The sequence below is a fragment of the Chinchilla lanigera genome, unplaced genomic scaffold, assembly GCF_000276665.1.
Source record: "Chinchilla lanigera isolate Chin_1 unplaced genomic scaffold, ChiLan1.0 scaffold00050, whole genome shotgun sequence".
Lineage (NCBI taxonomy): Eukaryota > Metazoa > Chordata > Mammalia > Rodentia > Chinchillidae > Chinchilla > Chinchilla lanigera.
Window position 1 is genome coordinate 7,068,423 of NW_004955451.1, and position 26,601 is coordinate 7,095,023.

Sequence of the window (26,601 nt, forward strand, 5' to 3'; positions counted from 1 at the left end):
AAGTAGAAACAGTCTAAATAAAATACAGTATATCTGCATAATGGAACCTTGCTCGGCAAAGAAAAAAGAACTAAACATACATTTAATACCCACTACAACATGGATGAACTCAAAGTCATTACTTTAAATGGAAGCAGTCAGACATAAGTGACCATGTGCTATTATTTTGCTTACATGAATTGTCTTAAAAATGCAACTACATAGATGTTGAAAGTAGATGTTTGCTTAGGGCTAGAAGTGGGAAGGAGGATTAACTATAAACAGTCATGAGGAATACTAATATTAAGAGGTTCTATGTGCATTACTCAGTGACCTTACTAAAAATCACTAAATTGTACACCTGAAGTGATTTAATACGAAGATATGCCTCATAGGAGGTAGGACCATGTCTTAGTTACTTTTCTTGTTGCTGAAACAAAACACCCAACACCCACAGTTAAGGGAGGAAAGATTTATTTAGCTCCCAGTTTATAGAGGTTTCAGTCCATAATTGACTGGTTCCAGGGTAGTGTGGTTTTCAGAGGAGAACAGTTCATGGTGGGCAGAAGACAGCGAAATCAACAATTGACCTTAACAGCATCTTTCCACCCCTTTTATACTCTATCCAGGCTTCTGGATTACGGCAATGCCAAACCAATCAGCGAACTGATTACACACCATTAATCCCAGCATCACACACTCTAGATTCAGCCACCTCTGAAAAGCCCTGTGGCTGCATGAGGCTTTGGGGGGATGCCTAGACACAAACCATCACAGAGCAAGTGGTGATTCTTCAGTCACTGGGAGGGGGTGTCTCAAAAAGGGCACCATAGAACCACAGTCTCCTCGTCTGTCTGTTTCCAGGGTCAAGACCTGGCCACTTGCTCTGATGTACTCCCACCACAATGGGCTACCCTTACCAGAGACCCAAATTGGTAGGACTACCAAATCTTGGACTTGTGCCTCTAGAATTATAAACCACAAAAATAAAAGTCTCATTATTTTATAAGTATCCTGGTCAGGTATTTCATTATAAAGGCAGAAATCTGATTAATAACCCACACACACATGCTTAACGTACAATAGTAGGATGATATAGGACGAGTGTAATAATGGGGGAAAGGAGGCTCCCCAGAGTGTCTGATTGCTAGTGACCCTGAAATAAGCTGCTAACTGCACATGTTAGCAGTTCCTTGATGAGACTGTAGACCTTGGAATAACACCCAGCCTCTTATCTCTGTTTTGGGCTCTTGATTCTGACCATTTTTTTCCTTGAAAAATACCACACTTGTAGTTGTCTAGTTTTCTCGGCATGTTTCCTGCTTTAAAAAGTTTATGGGCTCAAATGATTTATTTTTTTTCATTTTATGTGATGTGTAGTCCTTTCAGTCCAAACTGACGGTATTTCTGTGAACACAGTTATTTGAAGAATGCTATGGGTCTCGTACAAATTGTTTTGCCATTTACTCTATTAGAGACAGAAGACCTGCCCAAAATCTCTGAGCTCAGCCCTTCTCTACCCTAAACTCTGATGGAGTTGCCGAGGGGTAGCAACTATAGACACACCGTTAGTTGACACAGTTGCTCTTAAATCTTTCTGAGTTCCTAAACGGTTTTGTAACACTGCCATTAGCTTCATATTTAGGTGATATTTTCCTGACCGTGCTCTAGCTTTGATCTTTGCCAGAAACTATATCTTGCTCTTAGTATCAGTTACCATCTGAAGGGCTGGTAATTGTCAAAACTGGCAAGCTATTCCCCTTTCGCTAATCATTTCCCTTTAGTTTATCTCTTTTTAATCCTATATCATCATAACATTTCTTTCAGCAATTTACGCCACTGGTTTCTCACACTTTCTTCACTCTCACTGCTAAGCAGTTAGTCCCATAGATGGCAATTAGACTTCTGTTAGCCGTTCCTCAGAGCTTGTTCAGGATTTTCCTGAGGTATTCTGTGAGGGCTCTCTGTCCATTCACGGCCTGGTTCTACCACATGCTCTCTCACTTTAGATTTTTGCTTTGGTAACACCTCATTTCCAAGCATGAAAACCTACATTAGTTATCTATAGCTGGATAACAGATTGCTCCAAAACTTTCTGGATTAATACAACAGTAAACATCAGAGGCTTTGAGTTTTCTTTGGTAGACAAAGTGCTCTTCAGCAAAAAGGTCCCTCAGTTTAGGAACCAAAAAGAGGCTGACAGTTCATGAACTCTCACAGTTCATGTAGCCCATGTGTTTGTGAACTTGATTGGGCAGTTCTGGCTCAAAGTCTCCCAAGAAGTTGGGGTCAAGATGTCAACAGGGGGCTGCAGTCATCTGAAGAGGCGACAGCCTGGAGAATCCACTTTCAAAGTGACTCATTCAGGCAGGTAACATCTGTTGAAAGAGACCTGGTTTAAAAGACCTTTTGGACAAATAGAATGTGACCTACACGATATTCTGGCACTTCCAAAGGCAAGTCAAAGGAGCCTCACAGATTCTATCCAGATTTATAATCCCACTGTGAAATCTGGCTATCATGCTCAGAGGCAGCCTTGTGGACAGCCCCAAGTGGAAAGGTACTAAGGCCCTTAGGCAGTAGCTAACACAACTTTCCAGCCCTGCATCTGCGACATCTGAGAAATGGATCTCTCAGACCCAGGAAGAACGTCCCAATGATGCCTTATAAAACAGAGATGGAGTCACTCCCCGCTGCGTCCTCCCTGAATTACAGATTTGTGAGAAAATACATCATTTCCTTTGCTTTAAGGGACTTAGTTTTGAGATTGTTTATATCAATAGATAACTGGCCAACATTTAACTGATAAGAATTTCAGAAAGATGAGAGGGGGGAAAAAAGAGAAAACAATAAAAGGAAGGAAACTTTCAAAATAATACAAGAAAAATTCCCAGGACTGAATCTCCAGATTTAAACCAAAAGAGAAACAAACTACTGATTGCCCAGTGCAATGCATTTTTAAAAAATACTGTGCAGTGGATGTCATAAAATGTGAGGATAGAACCTATAAGGACAAGATCCTAAAAACATCCAAATAGAAAGATGAATCACATCCAAGTAGAAATCAAACTGTTCTCATTTAGCAGTGTTGGAAGCTAGAACAAAATGAAGCAGTGCTTCAAAACCATTAGAAAAGTATTTTCCACCCAGAATTCTAGTCCCAGTCAGACTATTAAGCAAGATTGAGGAGAGAATAAAAGCATATTTCTTTCTGACATGCAAGCTCTGAAATATTCATTCTGCCAACAAACAGACTCAGCCAACAATAAAGAGATCTGTGACACAGGACACAGAGCTTGAGCACTAGAGATGAGAAGGAACTTCTGGAGGAAGAGGAAGGGAAATCCCCTGTGCTTTTTTTTTTTTTGGTTTTTCTCCCGGTACCGGGAACCAAACTCAAGACCTTGCGCTTGCCAGGCAGGCACTTTGCCGCTGAGCTAAATCCCCAGCCCCACCCCTGTGCTTTTAGAACAGCACCCCGAAGAGGCAGAAAGTCTGTGCGGAGAATGAAGGGCTGGATGTGAGGGAGGTGGAGTGAGTAAGTTTCCTGGGATTTCCACACTGAAAGGAGTTTTGTGGTTCCGGCACTGACTTACGTTTCAAACAGTAACAGGTAAATGAAAAGCTGAGCAAAAACAAAATACTAGTAAAGATACCCTTAAGGTTACAGGAAGCAAAATGTACCAGAGGAAGGAGATGTACATACACTATCCTATAGACTCAACTATGACGATGTTTAAGTGGTCATGATAATATAAACACAAAGTACTGAACCCAAAATCGTGGTATGATTGTATTGTAAGAATGTGGGAAGGAAAGTGCATATTCCAGTAACAGGGTCAGTTTGAGAGAATTCAATGATCTTCTGCCAGGGTAAGAAATACTTAGCTAGGGGCTGGGGATTTAGCTCAGCAGCACAGCGCCTGCCTGGAAGGCACAAGGTTGTGAGTTTGATTCCTGGTACCAGAAGAAAAACAAAAAACAACAAAAACAAAAAAGAAATATTTAGCTAATGGTTTAAAATGAAAAAAAAAAAATCAAAAGAAAGTAGTCTACAAACAGAGTTTGACTATAAGGCCGTACAGTGACCCCCTAGGTCCATGTGAGTTCTTCTAGTCTTTCTTTCATTTTTTTAAATATCTGGTAATCTGAGCAACCACTTTGAAGATAACATTATGGAATGTAATAACCATTGTTAATATCCTATCACCTTGTTTTGAAATTCTGTATCATTTTTATTGTTTTTAATGCTGTTTTATTTATATATTTGTTTTTGTTATTTTTTTTTTCTTCCAGTCTTTCTTGAGGGAGGATTTGGTCAACCAGAACAGGACCAGAATGAAGGTGAGGCAGGGGAGATGAGGGGGTTCAAATTCTCAGTCCACAACCTTGCAAGTCAAAGCTCCCTTAGATTTTGTGCTGCGGGACATACTTGAATTCTATCCATGGAGAAACCACTGGATATTATCAAGGTGGTGATAGAAAGAACAGACTGTAGAAAAACCAAGGAAAATGGAGAGAAAGGGGAGGTGGCTCTGGATGATATTAGAGACATCCTAATAGGGGTATGGAGGGGTGGGAAAAGAGTCTTCTCCACTAAGCCTGAAGAAAGGAATGGGCTTTTGCAAGACAGAAAAAGGGAAAACATTCTAAATTCAACAAGAACAACAGCTACAATAACAACAACAACAAACCCAAAGGAACAAAAGAAAGGACCCAGTGTGTGGGACTGAGGGAAATGAACATAAGTGATAAAGGAGACAGGACGAGTGAGATCCACTGATGCCTTATTATGGAGCGTGACTTAAAGACACTAAGGCAGATTTTCACTATCTGATTAGAGTCCCGAGAAAGCACTGCTTGCAAAGCAGAATTTAAGAATAACCTATAGTCGATTTTCCATCTCTCCAAGGTCTCCAAACAAAACCCAGAAGTTGTAATTTGTCAGCATCGCTTGGTTGATGATTGTGGCCCACAGGGACTTTGAGGCAGCTGGCATGAATCATCTTAGACGCTTCCACTTGGACTTTCTTTACCATGCGTGGGATGAGCTTGCACGGAGGTGCTGTCACCCCTGCAAAGGGGAGCCCAAGTAGTGAGATGCCAACAGTCCCCTCTTCTCCAAAGCCAGATTCCCATGAGTGCCTGGGAAATAGACCAGGAAGTTTAAGCAGGAGAGACTGAGAATTTGTGATGATTGAAGAGACCACTGTGAAAACAAACAAACATTTAGTTCCAGCTCCTCTAAAGAAACGCTGGACAATGTTTTGTTGGCCTGTTGACTGACTTAGCATAATATTGTCTCAATCTTGGTACGGTATCAATTTCTGACAGTACAATTGCGGGCTGAGGCAAGAGTGCATTGTCTACAGGGCCAGCCAAGGAAATTGGGAACTTGGTCAGTGGCTGTAAATATCCTCTTGGTGTTTCAATTTGTTTACTCTGTCGTGCTCTCTCTGGGGCTGAAAGGCCGCTGGGACACACTGGCACCAGTGTTCAGTGGGAAAGATTAGCTGCTGAGATAAGGGTTGGGGGTCCGCCTTGAGACGTGCCATGGAAAAAAAGATCTAATTTAGCCATTAAATCCCTCAAAAGGGTGGTGAGTTTGACTATAACAATGGGGTATTCAGAAGAACACTTGGTGGACAGGAAAGGGATTTTCAAACATAGATGCAGCAAAGGCTTAGGGGACTGAAGCGTCACTCCCTCTTCTTATTGACCCTCAGTGAGAAGACTCCAGAAGGAGGGTCCTAGTTTTCATGACCAAGAGTTGCTGGAGACCAAATACTAAAGGCAGAAGACATCAAAATCTGTTGAAGATTTCTGCCCAGTGATTTGCTGTGGGTGGTCCTGGCTGAGTTTAGAGGGATGAGCTCACTGATCCTTCCTGATTTTAAGTGTCCTAACATATGTGACTACTCCAGAAGATCTTTCTTGGAAAGCTGGGGAAGAGACATCACACATAAAGAAGTACACAGGGGGAAAACGTGTATAAGTAAGCACATGAAGATGAGGGGGAATCCTGATTGTACATTCAACAAGACTTACATCGAGCAACAGAAAGATTCACATATCCCTAGTGGGTGGTCCACCAAACTGAAACTATCCACACACGTACACACCTCCTAAGAACTAAAGGAAAGGGATTCTCCAGTGTCTGTGATTCTTCAGTTTGAAATGTCTTGTTTGTATTTAGTGTGGAGTGTTTTCCCTGAAGGAAATCCTGTTTGAGATTAGTATTGGCTAATTCCTCCTAACATCCTTAAAGAAACATCCAGGGAAACTAAATAAACCCCCACCCTTCCAATTGCATGCCAAGCGGTTTGTCTAGAGGAGTTCAGGAGAGATTTCACATGAAGCAAGACACAAGGCTGTCTCCTCCTGTGGATTCCTGCTAGAGCCACTGTCACTGACAGCTTCCCAGGTGGAGCAGAAGAAATCTTGATCTCACCACTGGCATTGTGAAGTAGTGTGGCACTAGAAGTGAACCAATTTGAGGCCAATTTCCAACATGGTTATGTTCAAGCAAATCCAAGCCTTGGTTCCCATGCCTATAAAATGAGGAGAAATGTTCATCTCAAAGCCACTGGGCAAATCAAATGAGCCAATATATATGTAACAGTCTCCCATAGCTTATGAGGCACTCAACACACATTATTATTATTATTATTATTATGCATGGTTTCTTCAATCAACCTAAAAAACCAAAATGACAGGAAATACTCATTTTTTATAATCGAACAATAGTGTGTTCTTATTAGGCAAAAAACCCCACAGATTATGATTGTTGTTTGTCATTGTCAGATTATAAACATCACATTTCCCAACCATTGTTTCTGTCGTGTTTTCTTTCACAAAGCACTATAAAATGATATAATACCAATACCCTAGAATGGAGGGGAAGTAGGAATTCAGAACCCGGGAAACAGAGTCTGCATGGTCCAATATATTGTCCATCACAAATCTGAAGGTCCTCCATCCTCTAAGTCTCTTAAGGCTGGCTTTTCTCATTTTGTCCTGCCTGTTACCTTGGTTATTCAACAAGGTTTACCTGGATTACGACAGTAACCTGTCTAACTCTTGTCTCTGTGCTCTGATATATTCATTCCATTTTCACAGGAAGAGTTGGGCCATCTCCTCACTGTCCGTGACTTGATTCCCTTCACTGTGTCTCATGCTAGCTATGCTGAGTCTTATTTAACAGTTTTTACTTTCCCAAATCATGCTTTCTACCTCTGAGACTCTACCTGAAATGAAATTTTGATAGCCCCTCTCCCTTTCCTTTGTTAGGTCTTGGGTAAGGTAGCCTCACCTTTGGGAAGCCCTTCTAATTCTCCTCAGGCCATCTATCTCCTTCTGAATCCTGAAGGATACCCATCCTATACGGTCAAGAGTAGTCTGCGAATTTTCTTAGCACCAGTGAAATGGTACTGCCACTGTTTATTTGCAGATTTTTCCTTACTACATTGTGAGCATCGTAAGGAAGGGAATTATGTCAAATATCTTTTTTAATTTGCGAGACCTAACACAGTGCCTGGAATAGTATGCATCCAATGTATATTTCTTGGAATAGACAGATAACAAAATGTCAACAGAAATGAGTCAGCAATGATGGCAGTTTATTTGTTGATTTTTTTATGGAAAAAAAGTAAAACAAAATTTCAAAACAAAATAATAAGAGAATAACAGTAATTAATACATTATATTGTTATCTTCAAAGTAATTACTCTGAGTACTAGATATGGGCATTAAAAATTCTCCAAATAATATTAGCACAAACCTTTCTTTTTAATAAACTAGGGAATCTAGTAGTGTAACTCTCTTGTACTTTTTTTCCTTGCCCTTTTCCCTCATCCTAGTTCATCTTTCCTTTTGAGCAATTTTTTCCCATTTCACAATATCTATTGTACATTTTGGACTTTATTTACTCTTTCCGTTTCTCACACCAGGGAAATAATTTGATGTTTACCCATGTGAGTCTGACTTATTTCACTTATGTGCATGATCTTGAGTTGCATCCATTTACTAAAAGTCTCAAATTTATCCTTCTTTATGGCTAAGCAATACTCCATTGTATAAAAATACCACACCTTTTTTATCCATTCCTCAGCTGATGAGCATCTGAGTTGTTTCCAAGATTTAGCTACTACAAACTGTGCTGCCATGAACATAGGTGCACATATATCACAGCAGTATTGTGTTCTTAATTCTTCCAGGAAGATACCCAGACAGGGAGTAGCTGGGTTGAATGGGATAAGGTCAGACAGCCCCCGCAACATAGGATGTTTTGTAATGCATGCTTGGCAGAAGCAAGGGGATGGAGTGGATATACCCTCTCCCATCCGGTCCTTTCTCTAGCTTGGGTTAGAATAGGGGTAGGGAGTAATTTCTTTAAAAGGAAAAAAGAAAAGGAAAGGAAAGGAACTATTTATTTGAGCACTTACCACATTCCAGGAGTGTAACAATCTGAATATTCCATTCAATCTTCACGGTAGTCATGTACGGTTGGTGTTTTTAATCCTCCTTGTACAGATGAAGAAACAAAATGTTACAGAGTTTAATTAACTCTCTGTGATCACACAATTCCCAAAAGATGAAACCCAGATCTGATCCAGATTCTCCTGAGTCTTTCATCCATCTTTCTCTAAGGAGAGTCCAAATAATCTCAGGTTATTGCAGTGTGGAGGGCGTACCTGGAGACAATTTTACTTAAAGATTTTGTAGGAAATGCTATGTGTATATGCCAAATCAAAAAGTTATGTACATATGCTCTATCAATATTTACGATAAAGAAAGATGTAAAACAAGATGTTTTCAGATCCAGCACAGCCTGCTTTGGGAGGAGGCCCAGGTTTCCAGCTTCTACCCACTTTCCTCTGGGGTCACCAGAGTCACCATATGGAAATGTTTGAGAAGCTCTGGACAAGCATCAAGACAGAAGCAGATGTGAGTCAAGCATGAGGAGGAGTTTGATGACACCATTGCCTCCAGACCGTGGGATGGCTGAAGAGGAAGCTCCAGCTGTGACTCACAGGGCCCAGGGTGAGAGAATGAGCTAGCAGGAGCTCAGCTGAGAGCTCAGCAACACAAACTAGTTCAAGAAGACATTTCTAAACCCTGAACCCAGACATCACCCTTTCTAGCCCTGAGCTCAGGGACATGGTGACTTGCGAAGGAGACTGAGAAAAGTCAGTGTCTTCTGGATTGGTCTCAGTGAGAATACTGAGGAGAAATGCAGGCTTTTCAAGATGGACTTAGAGAGATGCCTTGCTAACAAAGAACCTTCCACTGGAGTTTTATCTCAGTGTTTGTTTCCCAGGCCACTTAACCTTTGATCAGTGTTCCAGAATTGTCAGTCAATCTAAGACTTTGATTTCAAGTCATATCTAACAAGTTGTTATGGTTTGTGCCTGGGTGTTCCCCCAGGGCCTCATGCGGTCATGGGGCAGGCTTTTAGAGTGTGACTGATTATGGGTGTGAGAGCTACACCGCCCTGGGGTGGATAGTTTGCATATGTAAGGGAGGGGAAGAGGCTGCCTGAGGCCATTCCTCCCTTTTGGTGCTTGTTGCTTTTGCTGTGTTCTGCTGCCATGAGCTGCAGCCCTCTGCCATGTGCCACTCTGCCTTGTAACCTGCCAAGTATGGACTAAAACCTCCACAAACTGTAAGCGAAATAAACCTTTCCTTCCTTAATTTTGGGCATCAGGTATTTTGTCCCAGCAACGAGAGAAAAGTAGCCAAGACACAAGTATATGTATTCTACGTTAACATACACATCTTTCCACATTTTAATGTCTCTGATATTGATATGCATCCTAAAAATCTGTGGTATATCATGATTTAATGGATTGTTCTCTTTCCATCAGGTGTTACATTAAATAGTGATGTTTCTCATCATCAGTGGCTTCTTGTAATGAAAATAATATATTGTGCTTCTACTTCTGGGTTCCCACATAAACATTTGTTCTATGAATTTCCCAGAGAGATGTAAAAGAAACATCTCCTTCCGAATTGAGAAGGCTCTTGTAGTCCAAAGAACAACTTGGATAAATCCAGCTTGCCAAGTAAGTGAATTCAGTAGAACTCACTTACAGAGCAGTGGGCTGCCTATAGGCTGTAGTTCTACCGAAGCACTATTGACAATCCCCCCTTTGCTAGGCTACTTGCTCTACAAGCCTATAAGGCAAACAAAAAGCAGAAGCAAAAGACAGGAGTCCTTGGGGAAAATTCTGTGCACTCTATTCCCTTCCCACCCCTATGGGGAACTCCACTGGTCCAGCAAGCTCTGCACAGCTACAGTGGTGGATGACCTCTGGTGCTTCAGTCTGGCATTCAGCCTCAGCACCAGGCAGGCCCCACTGGGCAGCGCTACACAGTGGCCACTACAAGATGGAATTACTTTAGCTAGGCTTCAGGGCCGTTTCTCCCTATAACACACTCTATCTAGATAAAGTTAATGAATTTTAGACATTATAAACTGCTGAAATTTACCATCTTATGAAAGCTTTTTCTTTTTTGTCTTTTCAAGACAGGGCTTTTCTATTCAATTTAGGCTGGTTTCAAACCCACAGCAATCCTCCTGCCTCAGCCTCCTGAGTGCTGGGATTACAGGCATGCACCACCATGCTAGGCATGAAATCTTCAAGTGAAATACCATGTGCAAAAGAAATTGTCTTGGTTGAGGCAGAGCTGAGGCCCCTTCATTTGGAAAGGTCCACTGAGAAGCCCCTGAAATCCCCTGAGGCATTTCTACAGCACATAGCAAATTAAGCAGATAATAAATGGATGAAGGTGTAACTACAAGGTGCAATATAAGCATTAAAGTTGGTATTATTGTTCATTTCCATATCTGCCTCCAACTACGTGCCAGAAATAGGCCCTTGTATAATTATGTCAGTAATAAACACTTATATAACTATTTGAGCTTGTCCATGCATTTCCCCTCAGTATCCAGGGAGGACTGGACCCCTTATGGATACCAAAATTGATGGATGGATGCCCAAGTTCCTTATATAACAGTGCATATCATCTGCATATAACCTAGGTATATGCTGCTGTACACTTTAAATCATCTCTAGATCACCTATTATACCTAAAGCAATGCAAATTTTACATACATAATTGTCATACTTTATTGTTTGGGAGCAGTGATGAGGGGAAAAAAATCTACATATGTTCAGCTCACACAGCATTTTTCCCCCCTGAATATTCTTTCATCTACACTTGATTAATCCCACAATACAGAAGCTACAGTTATGGAAGTCCAATTAGCATATGTAAATATGTAACTTTGATAAATCTGTAAAATGCAAATATCAAAAGCAGTAAAGCCTATCTGGTATAGATTAAACTGTATTTAGAACAAATATTAATGACTATAAACATGTTTATAAAGCCATTATTATAAACATATTAATAAATACATTAATTGATTAGTTAATTAAGCTTTGGATACAAAGAAATAGAATAACTGGAAAAAGCCTAAGCAAAATGAGGCATAGAAATCAATAAAAATTAAAGTAAAAATTAAGTAATTAATTATAAAGCAAAAAGATACTGCTATGTTCTGATTCTTCAGAAAAGAACAGTATCTAAAATAAACAGCAATAAGAATATCACCACCTAATCATCAGATCTGGCAGGTTAGAGAGCCTTCACATTGTAAAAAGAAAAGAGATTTTTGTAATAAAGTAAAAGTATAAAAAAATTAAAATGTTCATCTCTCTATTGAAGAAGTATTACTCAATTTACTTAGGATGATTTCTCCTGGATTGATTGTATTTTATATGAAAGGGATATCTTTATAGTCTAATTTTCAGTATTAAATTTAAAATTCAATAGAAAGTTATTTGAATTGCAAATATACTTGTTTTCTTAATAAAAGAATATTCATTAAAGAAATTGCATATGTAGAAAAATATACTGAAGCATAAAGAATAAAAATGATACCCACTATGGTGGATTGACAACTGGTGGTCAGCTTGTAACACCCAGCTGAACTGAACTGGCACGGTGCTGGGTGTGGGAGGCCCACCTGAGGATTGCTGCTAGCAGTATAAGGGGCAGAACTGGAGAGGAAGAAGTTTAGAAGCTGTTAAGGAGCTGCTGGTTTTTGTGAAGCTGTTGGTTCTCATGGAGTACCTTGTCAGGCTAGCTTTCCTGATATGAATGTAGCTGTTCTCATTGTTGGAAGAGCTTGGGACCTTGTCACTAAGAATGGCTATGGTTCACTTTGGAGGAGCTTTGGTCCTTACTTTGAGCATCACTTTCTGGTTCTGGAGGGGAAGATGGTGCACTGTTCAATGTCCTTTAGAAGCTTGTTGCCCTGGCTTTCCTGATATAGATTCAGCTGTTCTCATCATAAGAGGAGCTCAGGACCTCACTGTTGCTGAGGATGGCTGTGGTACCTTCCAGGGGAGCTCTGGTTCTTATTTTGAGCATTGCTTGCTGGCTGCAGTGCAGATCCCTCACCCTGCTAGCACAGATCCTTCATCCCACTGGGTACAGACCTTCTAGCTTCCACCACTGACCTTTGGGCCTTCCCAGCACAAATCCATGAAACAGGCCTGCATGAGACATTGTCGTGGGTTCTTGGCCTCTAGTTGAATCCATGGAGGACCTTGCAATGGGCTCTAGATCTTCACCTCGACTCAAGCAGGACATTATGGTGGGATCCAGGCCCTCAGCTGGATTCTTTGGTCTTCAGTGTGTGTGCAGATTTCCTGCACTCTCTTTGTATATGATGCTTTGGATGACTATTATAAAATACTCTTACAAAATATGTGTCCTGTATTAAATTGTTCCCCTTGCAAAACCCAAACTGCAACACTTACAAAGGCACCATTTAGAGTACACTGTTAACATAAAGTCATAGACTTCAATATACTGTGCATATTCACTTGACATTGACCCTGAGCATTTTATTATATTATATTTTTATTATATATTTTTATTTATTTTATTAGGACATTCTTGCTGTACAGAATGTTTACATTCCTTGTGTAGAGGTGATACATGTACACAGAACATCTTAATTCCGTTTCTGTCCCCACTCCCACCCTTCCCACTGCCCAACTCCTGGTCCTCTTCCTATTTGCGAAAAGTCTGTTTCCCTTCTTCCTGTTATCTATCTTTTATCTTTCTCTTTATTTATAATTTGGGTTTCTCATAAGAGAAACCATGTGACAGTTAAGGTTACATGGTTTATTTCTCTTAATGTTATTAAGTACTTATCTGCATCACTTTGATAGTTGCACAGTATTTCATTGCAAAACATATAATTTAGTTAATCAATACTCTGTTATTGGAAATTTTGACTACTATCAAATATTTTCATTCATGTATAAAACTTTAGTGAATAACTTGTGTACACTCTTATTACTTTTAAAGAATAAATTCCTAAAAGAATTGCTGGCTCAAAGATCAGAAAACCATTGAATATCTTTTGTTTGTGTGTTTGAGACAGGGTCTCCCTATGTAGTTCAGGCTGGCCATGAACTCATGGTGTTGCCTGGGCTGGCCTTAAACTCACAGTGAACCTCCTACCTCAACCTCCTGAGTGCTGGGAGTACAGGCATGTGCCACCATGCCTGGATAAATATCTTGATATAGGTAGCTAAATTGCCCTTCAGTAATATTATATTATACACACCCAAGGAATATTCTTACAAACCCATTAATTTATAAGCACATAACTTTTCAGCATTTTCATCTAAAAAGAGTGTGCTAGTGAAATCTTCAGCTACCCTGACAACACCAGTCCAAATTAGAAGACTGTAAGAAGAAAAAAGACATCAAGGTAAAGCTAAAGTAGATTCCATCTAACCAATGGCCAGGTCCCAGATAGCTGAGCAATTTCAGACACACACCATGCTTCCTTAGCCAGCTGGGCCATTCAAAGGGCCGAAGGAGCCAGATGATCTTTCTGTGTTTTCTTTTGCAACCCCCAAGCCAGAGTCAAACATATTTACAGCAGTTAAATTCCTAGTACCCATTTCAAAACGAAAATTTCCAGATAAGGCAGAAGCACCCAACTCCAAAGGAAACGCAAATCCCAGTCATAAACTACCATGACACTGTATGCCTTCTGATCCATTTCTACATACAGTGCTTACTTGTACACACTCCCTTTCCTGACAGTAGTATTAACATTTTTAACTGGTCTCTGCTCAGCTTTGCCTTATAATTCATTATCCATATCTTTATATTCAACCTTTAGCAGTGAAATATGTTTCTTACGTACAACACAACTGTTTTTATAAAAGTCAACTTGACAGTCTGTATTCGATGGTGTAATTGCACTCAAATCATATTTAATTCACTCTATACCTCCCATATTACTCTATTAATGATATTCATTTTAAAAGCTTTTTCCCACAGTTTCGTTTTACTTATTTTTCTGGTTTAAATAGCTTGGTAAATATTCCATTTCCCCTTGTAAATATGAAATTTTTAATATACTTGTCCATTCTCAGTACTCTTTAACTGGAAGGTCATGAGGTGGCCCCATGATTGGGGAGCGCAGGAATCTCCCTCAGCAGGCTTTTGTTCTGCCTTGGTCTTCCACTGCTCCATCCAGCAAGCCTTCCACATGGTGGGATGAGTCCTCTTTGTATCTCCTTCTTCTCTAGGTTCCAGGACCACTTTGCTGCATTTCTATTTCTTCTGCTCACTCATGTACAGGTCTGTTTGACTGCATCTCCTATTTAGTATTTGTCACGCAGATGGTGGGAAACATTTTGTGCCCCCAAGGAAGTAGCAGCTTAGAAACCAACAGATTGTCCATCACCTGTGAAAGCTCCAGGAGAGGTCTCCGTCTTCTGACACAACACGGGTCCTCATATTCCACCACTTCTGGGTAGGGGAGGCCACCAGTGCTACAGAAGGGAACAGATCCAGCTCCCATTGGACCTCAAAGGGACCAGAGACACCACACACTCCAGTGGATGTTGCCACAGGTCTCAGAAGCAGCATTTATCTTTCAGGATCTCAACCTGTCCTTCCCTTGCCCAGGGGCAGCTCCAGGCCAGCACAGATCTGGACAGAGAAAACCTGCCCTCAACCTCATCTCCTTCCTGCCTAGCTCTGAAAGTGAGGAATTGGGAACCAACAAACAAGGAGAAAAGAGCTGCAGTCAGGTGACCATCTTCCCAGAATCCTTGCTCTTCTGTGTCCTATAGTCTTTTGCCTGTTTATGATAGAAGGAGAGAATGAAATTAAATTATTTAAATAATCAGAAATAATCATGGTCATGGTATAGAGGGAAAGGTCCAGCCCTGAAAATGAGACCAGCTGCTGCCTTCTGGCTTGGGGAACCTGGTAAAAGAACATACAGTCCCACACTTCAATTTTCCTTTCTCTTCAGTGAAGATGCTAGACCTAGCTAATTCCAGGGCCCATGCCCACACAGCCCCCTTCCAAGTCTTGTGATTCTCTGAAATGACTGATGACCAAGGAAAGCATTACTGGTAAAAACAAAATAGTAAAGAAATTTTTGTCATAAATTATAACATGGGTCTGAGAAGTGGCTGTATCTTAGGAGCCTTATAAAAAACTTCTGAAGCATTGCTTCCTTATGCTGAAGCCTGTGTCAAAGAATCATAGGATGTCAGCTAACCAACCAGGCATGCATTGAGTGCACCAGCCAAATCTGAAAGGAGGGAAGATTGCTGTCTCATTCAGCTAATTTGCTGGGTTCAGAATTATATAAAGTGTCAGAGCTGAACTCCTTGGAAGTGAAGTCAAACTCCCTTAGGAAGCAGAAGTTGGTCTCCTGATTCATAGTCAGCCTGAGTCTAAGGTGACTCAGAAACCAGAAGTTCAGTCAAGCAAGAGTCAGGACAAGCAGAACCTGAATTTCTCAAAAACAGTGCAGACTTGATGCTTCCATCTGCCCAGCTGTTCAGGAAATCACTGCAGCAAACAGATACACAGAGTTTGACCCGGAGTTGTCGGTGCTTTTGCTCTCACAGAATAAACACAGAAAAGAACTGAGAGTCACAAGGATTAGTTCACTGGGCTCTGTGATCCTTGTGTCCCTCTCTCCTGATCACAGAGATCTGTGGAATCTGATCATAGTGTGGTACCCTACAGTTCTACAGAAGGTTAAGCAGCCCAGCCCAAGCCACCTGGGCAGCCATCACATGTAAGTGGATTTATCACACTAGTTCAGTTCAAGGACTAGAGTCTCATCCATTCACCAGCCTGTCTCCTTCCAGACTTGTTCCCAATCTCCTTAACTCCAAGGCTCTCATCTGTGTTTATGAAACCAAACTCATCCACCAGGTCTGAAGCTTGGCCCAGGTTGTCTAGAACTGGCCTCCAACTTCCTCACCCCCACACTGAGTTGGTGCCTGGTCCAAGACATCCTCAAGAGTCCCTCCACTTCCTTGAGCCTGGCCACCAAGACCCTATTCTGGAGCAAGCCTGCTAGGGCTGTAACTGTAACAGTGGTGAGGTTCTCCTTGAACAGGGTTCAGATTGAGCTGGTACAGCTCAGGGCCATTATAGCAGAACCCAATGGGGTAGGTAGCAAGTTAGAAAAAGCATTTGGAAACAACTTGTAAAGAGCCTTGAATGTCAACATTGAATTTTATACTGAAGAACACTAGGAGCCTTTCTAGGTTTTATAAAAGAAAGCATATGTGATCAGATCTGTCTACAGCTTTAAAAGGCCACCCTGGAGGCAATGTAAAGAACAGAAAGGAATGACACCTCACAGCGAGGGTGGAGAAAAGTGAGCAAAGTCTGAGTGGAATAAGAAAAGCAAGTTTTCTGACAGATACAAATGTTGAGATAATTTGAAAAGAGAGAAAAGCCTGGGCTGGTAGGTATAAGGGGTTGTATTGGGTCCCCTCACTATTCACATCCACTCAGAAACTCAGAATGCAACCGTATTTGAAAAAAGGGCATTGGCAGATGTAATTGTTAGGGAACCTGAGATGATATCATCCTGGATTGGACCAAAACAAATAACTGTTGTCTTCCCAGGAAGACGAGGGACACAGAGACAGAGAGCGGGCCATGTGGAGTTGGAGGTGGGCAGAGACCTTGGTGATGCCAAGAGCCATCATTAACTAGAAGAGGCAAAGAAGACTCTTTCCTAGAACCTTCAGAATGAAGGTTTCTGACACTTAGATGTCCAACTTCTACCATCTGGAATTCCGTTTGCCAACAGAATAAATGTTTGCCATTTGTGGCATTTTGTTGTGGGCACCCTAGAAAACCACTGTTGTAAGAAAGGCAGAGGGAGGAATAGGCAGAAAAGAACTGGTGTAGAGAAGAGCTGGGTATGGGGAGGAGAAATAAAAACAGGAAGGAGAACACTTGCTCTTTACGAAGTATTGCACTGAGAGGGTTGCAAGGCTGTAAAAGAACCCTGCTATGTAGATTTCCTTATCACCCTGTCTTTCTAGATGAGGGGACTGAGCCTTAATTGTTCAATCTTACATGGCTAGCAATGCAATACAATAGTCAAGCCTGTCCTAGTTGCAGATACAAACAGGAGATGGAAATCCGGCTAATCTGATCACATCAGTGAGTCACAAGAAGAATCGTGAGATATTAAATCTGAGAGATGTTTCCAAGACACATTGTTCAAAGAAGGAAGTTTGGAAATAAATACAGGCTCTTGGGTCTGATTTTTTAAAATGATCATCAAGAAGCCAGTGCAATTTCCCACTTACTAATCTTTGTTCACTTGTTGGGGTTAGCACGCTGCTTCACGTTGTCCTTCTCCCACAGAGCCAACAAGGTGGGTGGGTGGGGCAGGGTCTGTGTGTCTGAGTTCAACAGGGGACAAGCGTCCTCCCCCACATGAGCTGCAGGAGCTGGGTTCAAGGAAAAGGACCTCCGCCAGACCAAGGGAAGCTGTTCACATCTGCAAGCAATCCTCCTTGCCAAAATTCCAGCCAGCTTTTTGCTGTATACATATATACAAAGAAAGCCATAATAAAGCAAATAAAATAAATTATAAGAGGTTGCTTTGGGGTAAGGAAAAGTAGGTTGTGGAAAGGAAAATGAGAAGAGAGAGTGTTGTACTTCTCTGCCTGGAAGCACGCAACATACACGACACACATGTGCACAAAGATTCATGCATGTCTCTTTGATGTACATATCAGAACTCCATGCACAGGTACATGCACCCCTCATGGGTATGCACTTCACACACACATGACTGGCTTTCTTCCAAAACAACCCCATGACTTTTGTCCTTCTTAGTGGATTTTACTTCTTTAGAGGATGGAAGGACTCAGCTCAGAGGAGCAACACTGGGTACCTGGAGGGAGATGGAGAAGGAGAATGGCAGAGGTCAAGCTGAGTCCCTCAGGGCCTGGTGGATTTATGACCTCATGTTCAGAACCCTGAGCCTGCTGGGGCAGATTTTGTCTGGGAACATTCTCAGCTTAACTCCCTCTGGGTTGGCCTGTACATTTTCTATTAGGGGTAGAGGGAAGAGCTTGTTATTTTTAAGAAGCAAAAGGAAGGAAGAGGTTGCCTCTTTCCACTAAAAGCTAACCAACAGCTGTAATTTTAATGGCAGTAACTGACAGTAACAGCTTGGTGGCATCATATTTAATGAGAAGAGACCAGCTCACTTAGTGGGCTGGTTGCTATGTACGAAGACCTAAGGCGTCCATAACAAAGACTGTGAGAGTCACTTCTTGGATAGAAGGAAACAAGGCATTTCCTAAAGGGAGAGGCTGTTTTTGTTCCACCCTATTAGAATTTACAAGGTCTACAGCATGGAGTTTATGGAAGTGACCTGTGAAGCACTTAAAACCCCTAGGAATTGCCCAAATATCACTTGCTCTGAAGAAGCTTCTTTAAATATATTGAACTTGGGAGAAGATAATTAAAGTACACGGGCCTCCCATGACCATGTTTTTGCCTAGTGGATGACTTTCTGGAATTTTTTAAATAGCATCAGTTTCCTTTTATACCCTCGGGCATAATCTGACCCAATAGCATTTGGATATTCCCTGCAGAGAGAGAGAAATGAGCTGCATCATCTGAGATTGCAAAAACCAAAGGTTGAGCCAGATTAGCCATGCACCCTGAAGGAAAAATGAAGAATATATTTCAAGAATAAATATACGTGACTTTAAATAAATCAGCATGCAGATTTTCTTTGCTTCTCGTTACACAACCATCCTGAGAAGAAAAAAAATGAAGACACGAGTTGCTGAGGCCTCACTGTGAGTGAGGTTGGCCAGTGTCACCTAGTCCACTTCAGAGGTCAGTGTTGCTGATGGGAGTGGTGGCCAAATACCCAAGGTAGGAGGCCGGAGACTTCCAGGAAGATGGCAGAGTGGTGAGGAGCAGAGAAAGAGCCTCTCTAAGAGTTGCTACCCAGACACTGGAATATAACAGTGCAAGGAAGACAAGAAGGAGGGAAGTGGGTCCCCTGGACCCAGAAAGGACCTGAAGCAAGAGTTCAAGCTCACAGGGAGAGCGAAAAGAGAAACTTAAACAAAGAAGAAGGTAGCCGGTAGAGCCTTCTTCCTGAGTATCATGGGAGGAGTGGTTCAAACCAAGGGAGGAGGCTGACAAATCAAGTAGCTCAGAGTAAAGATCTCAGCCTTTAGAGGTTCTCCAAGCAAGAGAGCCGGCAAAGGAAACGTGTTCTGCCACTAGTGGGGACCGAATGCTGAAGTGTGATAATATTAATGCACTATAATACACTCTTCTGAACTAACACAGCAAGCAAATTTCCTGGTTTCCCACCCTATAGAGAGTAACACTTTAGTGTCAAATGAGAATTTTCTTTATTCTATCCTGCTGTCACAGGGAGCCCAGTCTTTCGGCAGGTTTCTCACTCCAAGTTGTTTGCTTTTGTCTTCTTTCTCGTCTTTTTTGTTTGTTTGTTTGTTTGTTTGTTTGTTTGTTTGAGAATCCCTCAGGCATGTTAGGCTGTCCCAAAGGTCAGTCTTGTCTATCCCTTGTCACTTAGCCCAACCATTTGAGACCTGCCTTTGCAAAGACTCTCCTTCACTTCTCATGATCATCTTCTCAAGACACATCATCCCAGTGAAGGAAACCATTCTGCCCCTCCATTACCTAAGTACAAGAAAGACCACTTCATTCTATTGAAGCCACTGGGCTCTAACAGAAAGGAATTACAGCACACACCACAGAAGAGCTTCGTCATGAATATGGTGATTCCCAATATCCTCCCAGGTTACCCACCCACCTTCTTGTAGTTCTTCATCATGTTGCTGAAGCCAGTACCCTCAATAAGAATATTGTCAACCATATCTCCATTTCTCTTATTTTTTCTGTACCTTCTGTGCCTTCCCCTTGAGCTACATTCTCAATTCTTTTTTGACTTTTTATGTTGAGGTAGGATGTCACTAAGTTGCTATTTTACTCAGACTAGGCTCAAACTTGAGATTCTCCTGCCTCAACCTCTCAGAGTGCTGGAATTACAGGCATGCACCACCATGCTGAGCTCACCTCTCCATTTTTGAAGGCCATATTCTGAAATCCTCTGAGCAGCCACATATACCTCACCCTAAAGGAAAAGAAAACACAATCTCAGTGATGTGATTCCAAATATAATGAAGACAACCTTTTATATTACAAGCACAGTAAGATGGAATCCTATTATCTAGAACCTCCTACTGCAGACTAGAAAGTCAGGCTTGACTGTAGTTCTCTGTTACAACAGTAACAGGAATAAACATACTAGAAGCTATGGTTTGAAAAGTTTCTACTCTATGCTAATAACAATGCTAACCTTTTGTATATATTATTTCATATCAGCCCAATATTATGGGTAAGAAAACTAAGGAGAATAAAATAACTTGTCTAAGATCACAGTCTTGTAAACATTAGAAGATCACAAGATAGTCTAAGACTCTAAACCAGTAGAATAACAATTCTTTCCTCTAAAATCTGCAGAGGAAACATCCCAAGAAACTTCCAGGCAATCTGGATTTTGGTATTTTGATCTGATGAGTGGGTGAGGGTTTGACCTTGAATAAGAAGCAGAACTGTACATGCTGGGAGGGTACCATACGGTTGGGTCTTGCAGTGTTCTGCTCTTGCTGTCCTCTGCCTTGGAGAAACAACTTCTGCCCTCATACCTGTGGCTCTCAGGTCTGATCCACATAGCAGGTAATACAGGTAACACAGAGAAATCTGTGTTTAAGAGGCACACACACCCACACATAGAAAGGTGGAAACTAAATGATAGGAAATTAACAATGGTTGTTGTATTACATATTGTTGACTTCAAAGCAGCTGCTCAGATTATCAGATATAGGTATGCAAGACTGATCAAATAATTAAATATTAACTTAACCAACAGATTTGTCTTTGTTTTTGTTATTTTGGTTTTGTTTTCTTCTCTTTAAAATAAAAAAGAAAGGCGGAAACTAAACAGCCTTGAGCAGGAATTTACCATTCTGTCCCTTCCAAATAACTAGGGTTAACTAATTTTTATAATCTAAAGATATCACTGGTAGACATCTTTATTTGTCTGGTAGACCGATAATGAAACTCTGACTTAAGGACCAAGTGACTAGTTTTCCTGAACCTGGCTTTCTCCTCCAAAGGGTTTAGCACCTTCATGTGTGCTAATTAGGGCTACTACAGTTTAAGGTCTGCCTTTGTCTCACTGCATAGTCATTACTCCCAAGGGAAAATGACCTCATGGGGCAAAAGAAGACATTTTAGGAGTAAAAATATTTCAAATGATACTGACAGAGGGAGATACATATCATACCAAAGCAGAAATATCAAAACCTAAGATTCAAACTTATACAATAAAAAGATTAACAGAGACAATAAAAAATAATTGGCAGTTTGAAACAAGATCAACAAACATACAAAGGACTAAGGAGAAACACTAGATATAAAAACTAGTTGAGGCCAAGTGTGGGGACACATGCCTATAATCCCAGCATTCAGAAGGCTGAGACAGGAGGATTACCATGAATTCAAGGCCAGGCTAGGCTACATAGTGAGCTCAAGGCCAGGCTGAACTACATAATAAGATCCTCTTTCAAAAAAAAAAAACTAGTGAAACAAAACATAAACTAAACAAATACCGTGAATTAACTAAAACTGGATTTGAAATTTGAATATTCAATTGAGAAAATTAAAAAGGCAAGGAAAAATAAAACATAAGAGAAAATATAAAAAGTGGGAGTAAAGAAATAGAATTAAAGCTAATAATGTCAGGACAAATCACAAAAAAGAAGGAATAATAATAAAGAGAGGAAACATTGGACTAAATAATGATTAATATCCCTAAATGAAGGACAAAGAGGAGAAGAAAAAAGCATAGAATTGAAAGGGCTAGAGACTTCCAAAAAGATGTAAAGGAAATCCCCAGAACAGATGTCTAATAGTGAACTGTAAGAATATAAAAGACGAAGAGAAAATTACATAAGTTCTTAGAGAAAACGATTCTGAATTGGTAAGAAAATCAGATTAATTTAGGTATTTTAATAGCATATTAGAAATCATTAGTAAAGAATTAGGAAAATTCATAAAGCAGATAATATTATTAAGTTATTAGAAAAAAGTACCTAAGCCAATCAGTTTACATTCAGCTCAAATTGATATTTAATATGAGAGGATGCCAAAAATACTGTCAGACATGCAGATCTTCAGACTGCTACAAAAGGACTGATATTAAAATTAATTTTGTATTAACTGCTTTAATTAGAGGAGATTCTTGGAGGTGGTAAAAGATTTATATGAAATAATAGTGATCAAGTACCTTGGTAGACTTTGATGTTCAAAAATTAGCTACAGAATAGCATCAGCAAGATGGTAGAATAGACTTCACATCTTCATCAAAACTTTGACTTAACAATAACAATATGTGGAGCAAAATGCCCTCATAAGAATGCTAGAAACCAGTTACGAAGTCATGGTATCCCAGGCACACTCAACACCAAGAACATCCCTATCAAAACAGGTAAGAAGAACATTTCATGCCATCTGCTCAGCCTCTCCTATAAACTGCCACTTCTTAGGAGCAGAAGGCAAAGCCTAACACACAGCTTCTCCCTTAGGAAGATAAGAGGACTGGAATATAAACCTAGCATCTCACCTTGGGGTGGGGGTTGCTGTCTGAAGTTAGAATTAGAACACTACTCAGAGCACTGCTGGAGAAATACACACACTTTGGATGCTTGGTAACCACTGATAGATAACACAATAAAGTTCAACATCTTGTCATAGCACCAGAGAATTTGCCATAAGACAGATAGAAGTCAACACACCTCCCCACAATGGGAACTGAATAACTTAAAAACAACAAAACCCAACTGTATACTGTCCATCCGAAACTCACTTTAGATAGGAAAACTTACACAGGGTGGAAGTGAAAAGATAGAAAAAGAAAGTCCATGAAAATGGTAACCCAAACAAATTAGAAGTGACCACTCTTATACCAGAAAAAAAACAGATTTTCAGTCAAAAACTGTCTCACAAGAGACAAAGGAGGATGTAATGGGAAAGAGCATGTTCACCAGAAAGGTATAAAAGTATAGATATACATGCACCCAACCACTGAGCACCCAAATATATGAAGCAGACACTGACACAATTGAAGAGAGAAATAGACAGTGGCACAATAATACCAGGAAAATCAATGTCCCATTTTTAATGAGGGTTAAATCAAATAGATAGAAACTTAACAAGGAAAATAAAAGACTTGAACAACATTAACAGCACAAATATATGTAAAAGTTATATGCAGAACATTCTATAGAACAACAGTGGAATACACATTCTTTTCCAAAGTACATAGGAAACTCTACACAATAAAAGTAGCCTTATCAAACTTAAGGTTGAAATCATGCCAAGTATATTTTCCAATCACAATAGAATGAAACTCAAAATCAATAAAAATGAAGGAAAATTTGAAAATATGCAGAAATTGGAAAATCCATTCTTGAACAATCATGAAGGCAACAAGAAATCACAAGGGAAATTGAAAATATCTTGATAGAAATGAAAGAGAAAACACAACATCCCATAACCAAAGAGATGCAAACAAAATATGATCCAGAGGGAATTTTTAATGGTAAACAAACATATCAAAAAGGAAGAAAGGTCTCAAATCAAGGGCCTAAGTTTACACCTTAAGAAATAAGAAAAAAAAAGAAAAAAGTTAAGCCCAAAACTTGTAGAAAAATAAAATAGTAAAGATTAAAGCAGAGATAAGTAAAACAGAAAAACAATAGAATAAAATCAGTGAAACTTAGGAGTCAGTTCTTTCAAAACATCAGCAAAATCGGTAAACTCGTAGATAGACTAAGAAAAATAGAAATTATTCAAATAATAAAAATGTGAAATGAAAGAGGAGGTATTACAACTGATTTCAGAAAAATTTAAAAGAAGAGAATACTGAACACCATTATATACCAGCAAATTGAATAACCCAAAAAAATGGATAAATTTCTACAAACATAACAATCTACCAAGACTAGGTCATGAGTACATTAAAAAGTATGAGTATGTCTATAACTAGTAAAGAGACTGAATCAGTAATCAAATACCCTCAACCAAGAAAAACTCAGTACTAAATGATTTCACTGGGGAACTCTTCCAAACACCTAGAAAATTAACACTAAAGACTTGTACGCCAAAAAACTGAAGAGGGAGAAATGCTTCCAAAATTATTCTATGTGTTAACTTGATACCAAATTAAAGATAATTTAAGAAAGAAAAATGACAGATTAATACTCTCTAATGACTATTCATGCAAAACATGCAAAACCTTCAATAAAATACAAGTTGAGTATCCTATATGAGAATTATGGTAGACCAGAAATTTTTCCAATTATAGAAATTTTCAGATTTTGGAATATCTGCATAGACTTTACAGGTTGAGCCTCCCTAATCTAAAAATCCAGAATCTGAAATGCTCCAAAATCTGAAACTGTTTGAACATTACATCATCACTCAAAAAGTATCAAATTTCAGATTTCAGATTTTCTGATTGGGAATACTAAACCATACTAGCAAATCAAATTCATTAGCACATTAAGAGGACTACACATGATGAACAAATGGAATTTATTCTAGGAATTCAAGGACAATTCAATGTAAATAATTATAACAAAAGAACAAAAGACAAAAACCACATAACCATATCAAATTAATGTGAGAAAAGTAAAATTCAATACCCTTTTATGAAAAACCATGAACAAGTTAGGAATAGAAGCAAATTATCTCAACATAATAAAAGCTTATGTAAAAAGCCGCCAGTCAACTTACTCCAGGATGAAAAATTGAAAAATTTACTTCTAAATCAGGAACAAGACAGAACTGCTCATTTTGTCATTTCTATTCAGAATAGTCTTAGAGGTCCTAGCCAGAACAACCAGACAAAAAAAAAAGAAGAAATAAAAGGAATCCAAATAGGAAATGAAGAAATAACATGATCTTGGATCGCAAATATGACCTTGTACATAGAAAACTGTAGACATCACACACACAACCTGTCATCAAAGTTTCATGGTTCAAACCCCACACAAAAAAAGATAATTTGTTTCTTTACACTAATAATGAACAATTCAAACAGGAAATTAATAAAGCCTTTTAACAGTAGCATCAATGAGAATAAAATACTTAGGAATAAGTATAACCAAAGAGGCAAAAGACTTGTATGCCAAAAAATACAAAACATTGCTAAAAGAAATTAAGAAACAAACAAATGGAAAAAAATCTTGAGTTCTTGAATTTAAATGTTTTAAGGGACCCATACTATTCAAAGTGATATAAAGATTTAATGCAATCCCTGTCAAAATTCTAATGGAATTTTTTGCAGCAATAGGGGAAAAAAAAGCATGATAAAATTCATATGGAATCAAAACGAGTTTGAGAAAGAAAACAAAGATTCAAGTCTCACACCTCCTGACTTTAGAATAATTACATTGCAAAGTTGCAGTAATTGAACAACATGTACTAGCATAAAGCTGACCTGTAGACCAATAGGACAGAACAGAGAACTCAGAACTAAACCCTCACATACACGATCAAATGGTGTTCAACAGAGTGAAAGGCTACAACACGAGGAAAGGGTAGTCTCTTCAACAAATGCGTCAGGGGGGAAAAAGTATCCACAGTGTAGAAGAATAAAGATGGGCTCAGACTTTACAGAATATGCAAGTAATAATTCAAAATATATTGAAGACCTCAATGTAAGACAGGAAAACTATAACGTTCTTAGAAGACAACAGAGGAAAAAAAAACTTTGATGATACTGGATGTGACAATGGCTCCTTGCATACATCACTGAAAAAACAAGCAACAAAAAGCAAACAGACAAATGTGACTAAATTATAAAATTTCTGCTCAGCAAGAGCAACAATAATATAATGAAAACGCAGTGTATGGAATAGAAGAAAGCATTTGCAAACTATATATGTGATAATTGGGTAAAACCAAAATATATAAAGAACTCTTACAACTCTAAAACTTAAACATAAATTATCTATTGTAAAATACAGGTAAAGGACTTGAATATACACTTCTCCGAAGGTGTACAAATAGCCAAGGAGCAAAGAAAAAGATGTTCAGTGTGACCCATTAAGAAATGTTAATAGAAAGTATAATGAAACATCACCTCACACCATAATAAGATGTCATTATCCAAAA

General features: G+C 39.5%; 1 long non-coding RNA gene across 1 annotated transcript; it reads right to left on the reverse strand.

Moving 5' to 3' along the window:
- Window positions 1-680: 680 nt before the first annotated feature.
- On the reverse strand, window positions 681-8,862 carry LOC106149621. Its single transcript, XR_001235930.1, has 3 exons — window positions 8,424-8,862; window positions 6,431-6,530; window positions 681-2,357 (listed from the first exon to the last, which is right to left on the reverse strand). It is a non-coding gene; the product is annotated as an uncharacterized LOC106149621 (long non-coding RNA).
- Between the last annotated feature and the right edge of the window lie 17,739 nt (window positions 8,863-26,601).